The sequence below is a fragment of the Solanum verrucosum genome, unplaced genomic scaffold (genome assembly GCF_900185275.1).
Source record: "Solanum verrucosum unplaced genomic scaffold, falcon-dt-bn FXZP01000235.1, whole genome shotgun sequence".
NCBI lineage: Eukaryota > Viridiplantae > Streptophyta > Magnoliopsida > Solanales > Solanaceae > Solanum > Solanum verrucosum.
The window spans coordinates 1671814-1681947 of NW_026019948.1; positions in this window are offsets into that span (position 1 = coordinate 1671814).

The following is a 10134-nucleotide window of genomic DNA, read 5'->3' on the forward strand; positions in this document are numbered from 1 at the left end:
TAATAAGTTCATTGTATAAATTTGATAATTATTATTTTTAGCATTATTTAATTTATTTATTTTTTAAATTATTAAAAATCGTAATACTCTCACACAATCCTATGACATGGAATTAGAGGGTATTTGGATGGCTTAAAAGTTGGTCAAATCTACTTTTAAGTCAGTTTTTGACTTCTAGAAATATTTAACACATAAAAATAACTTAAAATAAACCAAAAATAACTTAGAAAATAGGTTAGAAGGTGTTTGACAATGTTAAAAATAACTTAAAAAATAAGTTAGATGAAAAGTATTATGTCAGTCACAAAGTACAAGACCATGTGTCAAGAAGGGTAGTATATCAAGGTACTATGTTAGTCACAAAACTCACATTATGTTCTTTTTCTCACTTGGAATATAATGACACGATAAATGTGCTCTTTTCATATTAGATTAAATTAAAAACTAGATATAATATTGTAACACCCCAATAGACCTAAGGTCCGTATCAAATCATGGGAGTTCAAAGTTTCAAGTCTACGGAAAAATTGAAATTTACGGACCGTAAAAAAACTACGGATGGTAGATGATACTCGTAGATCAAAGTTCAGAAAACGGGCTATATATGTTTACAAGTGGTAGAACTTTTCATGGATCATAATTTAGTCTGTAGATGTTAACCCCCTTCGATTAGTTCGTGTGTTAAGTTCTTCAGATTTTGAACCCCTTATTAAAAGTCCTAGCTCCGTCACCGCGTAGATGGTCTTGTGGAACCTACAGAACTCAGTTTTTCTACTCTGCCAGGGTCATTTTGATTTTTCCCACTCTTTTAATCCCTATACTATATCGTTTTAACCTATTTTAAGTTGGATTAAAGGGAAGTTAGTTGACTAAACCTTCTCATTCACGCACAACCCTTAGATAAATTCATCTCTTACGCTAACTGAAGATTCCTCTCAAGCAAGAACTAAAGTTCTTCACCTTCAAGCTTCTCATAATCTGATCAAGAAATCAAGCCAGTGTTTTCTTTTCAGGTATGAAAAGAGCTCATCATTTGTGTTGCCATCATATTCCCATAAAAAAATGTCATTATTCTTATGACAAAACAAAAAAAAAACGTAGTTAATTATTACTCGCTCTGTCCCATTTTATATGAGGTAGTTTGATTCGGCACAGAGTTTAAGAAAGAAAAGAAGACTTTTAAATCTTGTTGTCCAAAATGATTGATAGAAATTTGTGTGGCTGTAAATTATTTCATTAAGGGTAAAATAGATATTTTATAATTAAATTGTTACTTAATATAGAAATGTGTCATTCTTTTTGGGACCGACTAAAAAGGAAAGTAAGTCACATAAATTGGGAGAGAGCGAGTATCAGATTAAGTAACTTCTTGTTTTAAAGTTCTACGTTATATTTCAATAATATCTCAAGCATTTTTGAGTTATTACAATTGTTTGTAATTGAGAGAAAACACAATGATAATAAACCAATCACAACACCTTACAATTAAGTATAGACAAAACATATTAGGTAATTAATACACAAAATAACAGTCAATAGATCACACTTAATTTTATCCTAAAGTTTTTTCTCCGAGAAATATGAACTCCAATATGACATGTTTCCAATATGATATTAACTATAAATTATTATGTATATGGAAGTTAATATATGGCGTTAAAAAAATAAATTTATTATTAGTGGTGGTCCTCAAAGCTAAGTTTGGCAAGGCTATTTTAGCCTGGGGTTAAATGTGAAGACCTTAATTAGAGATATGTAAAGGTAATCTCTAATGGTCTAAGTTAGGTCGGGTAAGTGAGAATTTGAAAAAGTAAAATACTTATATCAAGTAAACTTTTTTATTTAGACGTGTTAGAATATCTTTTCATTCAACTGCTGAGACTTGAGCCATAACATAAGATAAATTATTGTTTTTAATAGTACGTATTAAAGTTATAATGAATGGTGAATATTTTGTAAAAAGCACATTTATGATACCATTATATTCCATGTGAGAAAAAAATATAATGTGTTTTTCTCTTTTGAGAAAACCAAAAAATAAAATAGTCATTCTCACATTACGCAAGTCCTTGTTTTTAAAGTTATACATTATGCATATACAATATGTAAAGCATGCTCGAGAAACCTGAGATCCAACCTCGACCCACGACCTGACCTCGATCTGAGACCCAACCCCGACTCCTGGACCCTACATCCGATTCAGGATCCAATTTTTGAATCAGAATTCGACCCCGCCACACGATTCGAAAGCCGACCTCAACTCCCGACTCCCGACCCAAACATCTGATTCAAGATCCAACTTTTGAATTGGGATCTAACCTGACAACCGACCCGAGACCTAACCCCAACACTCAATCCGTGACCTGATCCCGACCCCAACCTCGACCCTAGACCCTACCAGACCCCAACCCGAGACCTGACCCTGACCCGAGACACTGACCGACTTGACCTCAACCTCGATACAAGACCTCGACCTCAACATCGATACCTGACACCCAACCCCGACTTGAGACCCAACCCTGACCTTGACACCCGACCTATGACTCGAAACCCAACCCCAACCCGATTCATTTCGAGATCCCAATCAGAGACTTGAACTTGACCTCGATTCGATATCCCGACCCCAACTTGAGACTCGGCCCTGACCTTGGAACCCTACCCGAGACCCAACCTAGAGACCTGAACCTAACCTATATTAGAGACCCTGACACCCGACCCCGACCTAGACACTCAACAAACGACCCCGACCTTGACTCAAGACCCCGACCCCGACTTGAGACTCGACATTGTGACTCACACCCGACCCTGACCTGAGGCTCGAGACTTGACTCCGACCCCAACCAGAGACCCCGATCCAAGAGCTGGCCATGACCTCAACCTGAGACTTGACCATAACTTTGACCCCAACTCCGACCTCAACCTGAGATGAGTCCCGACCCCGACCCCAACCTAACCCCGACTTGAAAGTGTTTTCCTTAGTTTTGTAAGGAAAGTCATTTTCCTTAAAATTGAGGAAAATAAGTTGATTTGGAAAATATACACATTTTAAAGTTTTATTTCTGAGAAAAATGGCCTCAAATATGTTATGTTTCCGATATACTAGCTATTAATAACTAATTAATGAAATACCTCACCATTTATATATAAATATATTTTCATGAACATAATTAAAAGACTTTCCAACATTCTTTAAAATCGATCGGTTGATGATATATATGTACTGGATTGATAGATTAATCATTCCTTTTTTCCTTCTTTTATTTTAGAAAGCTATTATCTTATGGTACTAAGTTAGGTCGCGTAAGTCAGAATTTGAAAAACTAAAATATTTAATTACATTAATTTTAACATGTCTTTTCATTCAATTATTGAGCCATTAAATAAGATAGATTATTATTTTACTTACTCTTATAATGAATGGGGAAAACTTTGTAAAATTAACTCATGCATGCACCCCACTTTCTCCTCTTGATACTTTTTGATAAACTAAAAAGGAAAGTGCTAAATGGTCAGAAAATTTTGTCAGAATTTCGCCAGAAAATTAAAAAAAACTAAAATATTTTTTTAATTTTAAAATAAACTGATTTTTTTTTCCAATTTTTAGTTAAAATGTATTTAAGTTAAAAGGGTAAAAATGTTTTAAAAGTTAAAATAACATAGAAAAAAATATCATTCTGACCAAAAAGATTTTTCCAAAGTAAAATACCAAGAATATATTTTATTCTAACTTTTATGTTAAATCACTATTTCCAAAAACACCAAAATTTCTTATTCAATATTTAATATATATTCTTATATGAATACATGGCGTGACAAATAAAGTACTTGTGATGGTATTTCAAAGCTTAGTTTTGCAAGACTTTATATTACAGATTTCGTGTGAAAACCTTAAAAGTAAATTAAAGTGATGTTAAAGTAATCTATAATATAATGGTCCTAGCTAGTTATTAGGTCTACTGAGTGGAAAGTTGCAAAAGTAATATAGTAAATTATCACTTTAGTCTCCGACTACAATCTTTAAAACATCTTTTTATTTAATTAAGTAATTTAAAGATGCATCTCTTATGTTACATGTCATCCATCCAAGCATATATATAAAATTTGCTACACGCGCGCGCACACAAACAAAAATAAATAATTTAATTCTAAGAATTTAGCAATTAAAAAAAAAATATTTTATCTCTTAAAAAAATATTTTTAAAAAATTACCTCATCCCACCCCTACCGGGGGAGAGGGGGGGGGGGAAGGGTTGGAGTGGGGGAAGTCGAGATAGGCAGTGGTGTGAAATAAGAATATCTTTTTTAAAACATCTAAAAAAATTGTGGAGGGAGGGGTGGGGGTGATGGGGTTGGGGTAGTGGGTAGGGGATGGGGTAGAGTAAGTTTTTTTACTCTTAGTTCTTCTCCTCTTTTTACTAAAATTTAGCATTAATTGTTTAAATTTTTTTCTTTTAACTATATATATATATAATATATATATATATATATATATATATATATATATATATTTATGTGTGCGCTACATCAATCGAAAATTCTACATAAATACACATATGTGGATGATATAAGTGTCGTAAGAAGGGTGCTATTAAATTACTTAATCAAGTAAATAGGTGTTTTTAAGATTGTCAATAGTTAGTGAACTAAAATAATAATTCATGTCAAGTTTAGGGTGTTATCAATACTTATCAGGGTGTTCACGCTTTAGATAAAAACCAATCCAAACCGAAAAATCGAACCAAACCGATAAAATAAACCGATTTTATTTGGGTTTGGTTTGGTTTGATTTTAGATTTTTGAAAACCGATAGGATTTGGTTTGGTTATGATTTTATTGGAAAAACCGAAGAAATAACCTAACATAATCGATAAACTATATGCATATATTTTATTAATATACATACTTAATATATTGTTTTTATATATAATTTTAAAGATCTTATATATGTTTTCATTAAAATTTCTTAAGAATTTACTTATTGGAAGCAAAAATGCCCAAGGTGAAAACATTTATCTTATTGATTCCATTTATATGAGTGTCTATGACAATTTTTTGTAGAATGTCTCTTCCTTCTAGGCCAAGATAATGAATTTTAAAACTTTATTCATAGTAAGTTCAGTATCGAAAGTTCAGTAATTTCATATTTTAACTATTTTTCATTTTGAATAGATTGTTGTCAGTTATTCCACATTTTGAATGAATTGTTTTTTTTTTATTTTTGTGTATGATTAATAACTGAAGAACCGAACCAAAGCAAACCGAAACCGATAAATGTATATTATATTTGATTTGGTTTGGTTTTGATAATTTTAAAACCGATTAAGTTGGTTTGGTTTTGATTTTGACCAATATCCGATCCAAACCGACCCGTGAACACCCCTACTCATCTCTATACTTATATTTAGGAAATTAATTTAAGGTGTTAGAATTTCTTTTCATTTAATTACTGAATATTGATTCAATAAATTCGATAAATTATAGATGTTAAGAATATTATTACTATTATAAATTTATAAGGAAAAATTACAGAAATCTCACCTTTTAGTTTATTTATTACCATTATCCCCTATAAGTTTTATAAATATCCAAAATTCCTCATTTTCGCGCATCAGATTAGTGTATCTCGCGCTTCAGATTAGTGTATCTCGCGCATCAGATTAGTGTATCATGTATAAAATGTACATCAGATTAGTGTATCATGTATAACATGTAATGTATCTTTCTTAACAATTAATGTATCTCACGCATCAGATTAATGTATCAGCACATATATTATTGTATCCGTTTGAGGGATTTCTAGTATTATAAACTTTTAAGGGATAGATTGTAATTTTGCCTTAAAAGTATGTGATTTCTGTAATTTGCCCTCTATAATGATTGGTGAAAACTTTGTAAAATTAACTCGTGCACTCCATTTTCTCTTGATACTTTTTGATAAAGTAAATTATCAGCAGACATATTATATCAATTTTTTTGTTAGTCTAATAATTCGAAAAGAAGCACATTTATCGTGCCATTATAGAAGTATTTTTTAAAATCATAATATCATTTTTCTTACGAGAAAACCAAAAAATATAGTTCTCATTTTTCTTAGGTGTTTAAAGCTTGATATTATACTTCAACAATAACTGAGGGAATTGCTATCACACAATACAGTACATATTTTTCTCATGTTTCAATATTTTTAGTTAGTTTTGGACGCTAAAAGTGCATACTAAGTTATTTTCGGGATGAATTTAGTGACAATTATAAATGCTACTAAACAATTGTTTTTCTAAGATCTACGAATTTTTTCGGCAATATAATTAGATCTACTGGCAATAAAAATGGACGTTAAAAGACAAATTAAAATTAAGACATTTTTAATGAATTTAGCAGTCATTATATAAATTAAAACTGGATCTTCTTCATATTATATAAATTTTCGTGTATATGGATGTGAATGCATGACGTGAGCATTTTTTTTACTAGTGGTGGTCTTCAAAACTTAGTTTGGCAAGACTAATAAACTAGGGGTTACGTATGAAGGCCTTAAATAGAGAGATGTAAAAGTCATCTCTAATGGTCCAAAGTGAGAATTTGAAGAAGCAAAATATTTCTATTCAGTAAACTAATTTTAAGGTGTTAGGATCTCTTTTCAATCAATCATTGAACTATTAATAAATAAGATACATTATTTTTTAAAAAGGAAAGTGCTAAATGACCAGAAAATTTGGCCAGAAAATTAAATAAACTATAATATTTTTTTATTTTAAAATAAAATGATGTTTTTTCCATTTTTTAGTTAAAAGGTATTAAAATTAAAAGGGTAAAAATGTTTTAAAAGGTAAAATAACATAAATAAGATATCATTCTGGCCAAAAAGATTTTTCCTTATAAAAAAAATTACTACTATAATGAATGATAAATACTTTGTAAAATTAACTCGCATACCACTTTTTTTTGGTACTTTTTTATTAATAAAGTAACATGAAGTACAGTAAAACCTCACTAAATTAATATTCGGTAAATTAATAATATCTCTAAGATAATAATCTTTTCTGGTTCAACTTGGGCCGATGGAAAAAATCACTTATTTCGATAAGATAGTACGATAATATATTTTCAGAAGAGCCCTATATAAATATATGGTCTCATTAATATTATAAGGGGAAAAAGACAAATTATCGTAAATGGTATGTAGATGCCCTCCGTCATACTTATCGGTGCCCCTGACGTCCAAAAGCTAGAGTATATATGCCCTTCACTCTAATGGAAGACTAAATAGGGACACGTGACACAATCTTATCCGTTGATCCAATATTTAATAAATGACGGATCTGTGGATAATATTACGACACGTGTATGTCTGTTAGTATATATAAAGGGTGTATATGCTCTAGTTTTTAGACGACAGGGGCACTAATGTCCCAAAAGTATGATGGAGGGTATCTACATACCATTTACGATAGTTCGGGGGTATATTTATCATTTTTCCCATATTATAAATTGATAAGTTTTTAAAAGTACAAATATATCTAAGACGATTTAGTGAAATGTGATTCTATTGTGTTTTATCTTTTTGTTAAACTTTAAATCTAGTTGAAGTTCATCTTTAACTTTTCTAATTGCATCCAAAAGTTCTGGTGTTGTCTTTTCGAACTACACCATAATATTGTGAAGAGTTCTAGATACGGTAAGTGTTTCCTTACGCATAACTGGTTCTAAAGGTATTGTGTCATCTACAATTTCATCGTCAACATTGTTTTTTATAGTATCCACAATTTCTTCTAAGCTCTGGATCACTGAATATGTATCATTTTCACTTGGATAATTCAATAGGTTATTGACGTCTATTTTATTGCGCTAACCAAGTGTTAACTCCTTACAGTTACTTGATTTTGAAAATAGACATTTAACACATTGCTCACAATTCTCGCAGGCCACAAAATAAAAAAGGAAATGATTTGTGCAGACAACATCAAGATGGAAAGAAATATTTGATTGATCATTACAGAAATTGATAGAAAGGAAAGCCTCAATCTAAGGAATCAGAATCACTATACAGATGGTCTAAATCCAACAAACAACTCAATCAAGCACACCTTGATTGACAAGACGAAATCAAGAGATTAGCAAATCAAAATCTCAAATAGAATCGAGTTATCAAGAAAGGGAAGAGTCGTGAATCAAGTCAAAGATTATAAGTCTGCTGATCATACAAGGAAAGAATCAAGGCAGCCAAGAAGGATAGAGAAAGCGATTTACCATGCACATATTAGATATATGGACATGGATCAACAAATCGCCTCAATCAAAGAATCTCTCAATCATCCTTGATTGAGATAAATTCCTTGGGTTTTCCTTACAAGAGCACGGGTGTATACTTATATAAACTACCCCCAGACTTTAGTGTGAATTACGCAACTTCACTTGAGCTTATCGAACAACTTTCTTTTATTTTTCATAAAGCTTTGAAAACACATGAGTTATACAATTGAAAAGAAAAGAAAAGGAAAGAATCTGATAGTAGGTTTACAAGTAGAGGTAGTGTCAAGGTAGAAATTTGATTTGTATATCAGACATGATTAAGTCGCAGAAACGTTGTACTACCAAGCTCACTTCAAAGTTCTTAAGGAAACCCTTGTAACCCAAGGGGACCGGACCACATCGGTGATCTGAACCAGTATAAAAACTCTATGTGTTATTTACTTACTTCAAATTATTATCACTGTTTATCTATTCTACTAACGTCTAGGTGAGTTAACTGCCTATTACAGGAAGTCGACTAAAGGAATTTTAATTCACCTCCCTCTTAACTTTCAATTGGTATCAGAGCAGGTCTCACTATTTCAGTGTTTAACCACACGTGAGCAAAGATCCAAATGACACACTATCAGATCCCTGGAGCTTTACTTCAAGACGAACATTCTTCACACCGACCACCATACTTCAATGGACAACATTATTCTCACTGGAAAGACAGATCCAAAATCTTTGTCTCTTCGAATGAGCATCAAGCATGGATAGTAATCAAGAGGGGCCCAAAGCCTATTCCTGGATTGACTGAAAATATGGTACTGAAAAGCCATTTGATCCTGAATCATTTGACATCACTAAGGAACAACAAGAGGTAATTCAAACTAATGCTAGAGCTATAAGTTTGTTATATTGTGCAGTGAGTGGAGCCGAATATGACAAAATATCAACATGTGAAACTGCGAAAGAAATGTGGGACAAACTAGAAGTGACGTATGAAGGAACCACTAAAGTAAAGGAAGCTCGGATCAGTTCACTTGTAAATGACTATGAGTTGTTCAAAATGGCCAAAGATGAAAACGTTGAATCTATGTTCTCAAGATTCAGTAAAATTTTCAGCGAACTCAAATCTCTTGTAATGGTGTATTCAAATGCACTACAAGTCAGGAAACTCGTTAGAAGTCTTCCTAAGGCTTGGGAAACTAAAGCTGCCATTCTTAAAGATGGAGATCTGCAGAAAATGGCATACAATGAACTTCGAGACAACCTAATGGCCTATGAACAAAATCATATTAACATGTACAACAAGGATGATAAAAAGAAGACTATGGCATTTACAGCTGAAAAATCTGAAATTGTAAAAGACTTCTTAAAATGTGGTTCGTGTCGAATGATGGACATGAACGACTCAATGCAAGGTTTTCAATAACCACAGATAGAACTCAAATACTTGGAACTCAAGAACTTCAATAATACTACTCATTTCAAGAATGCTCAACTCAGAGGGTTCATGCGGAATTATAACCATGAACGACTCTACTTAAGGACTCAAAGATACTTCTCTTCTCAAGACTGCTCGACTTTTAGGATTCATGCGGAATTATGGGCATGAACAATTCAACTCAAAGACTTTATGGGTAACATGTAATAGTCCCATGCTTAGAAATATAATCTCAAAGGGTATTAGGAACTCAATACTCAAGACATAGAACTTGAAGATACTATTTCTCTCAAAGATACTCAACTTCTGGAGTTCATGCGGAATTTATGGGCATGAAAGACTTGACTCGTAGGTCTACATAACATTATAAAACTCATGTATGTGTCTCTTCTCATTCTCTGACTTACTTCCTCAAAACTTAGTTCAAATCGATAGTTGATCTCAAAGGATTCACA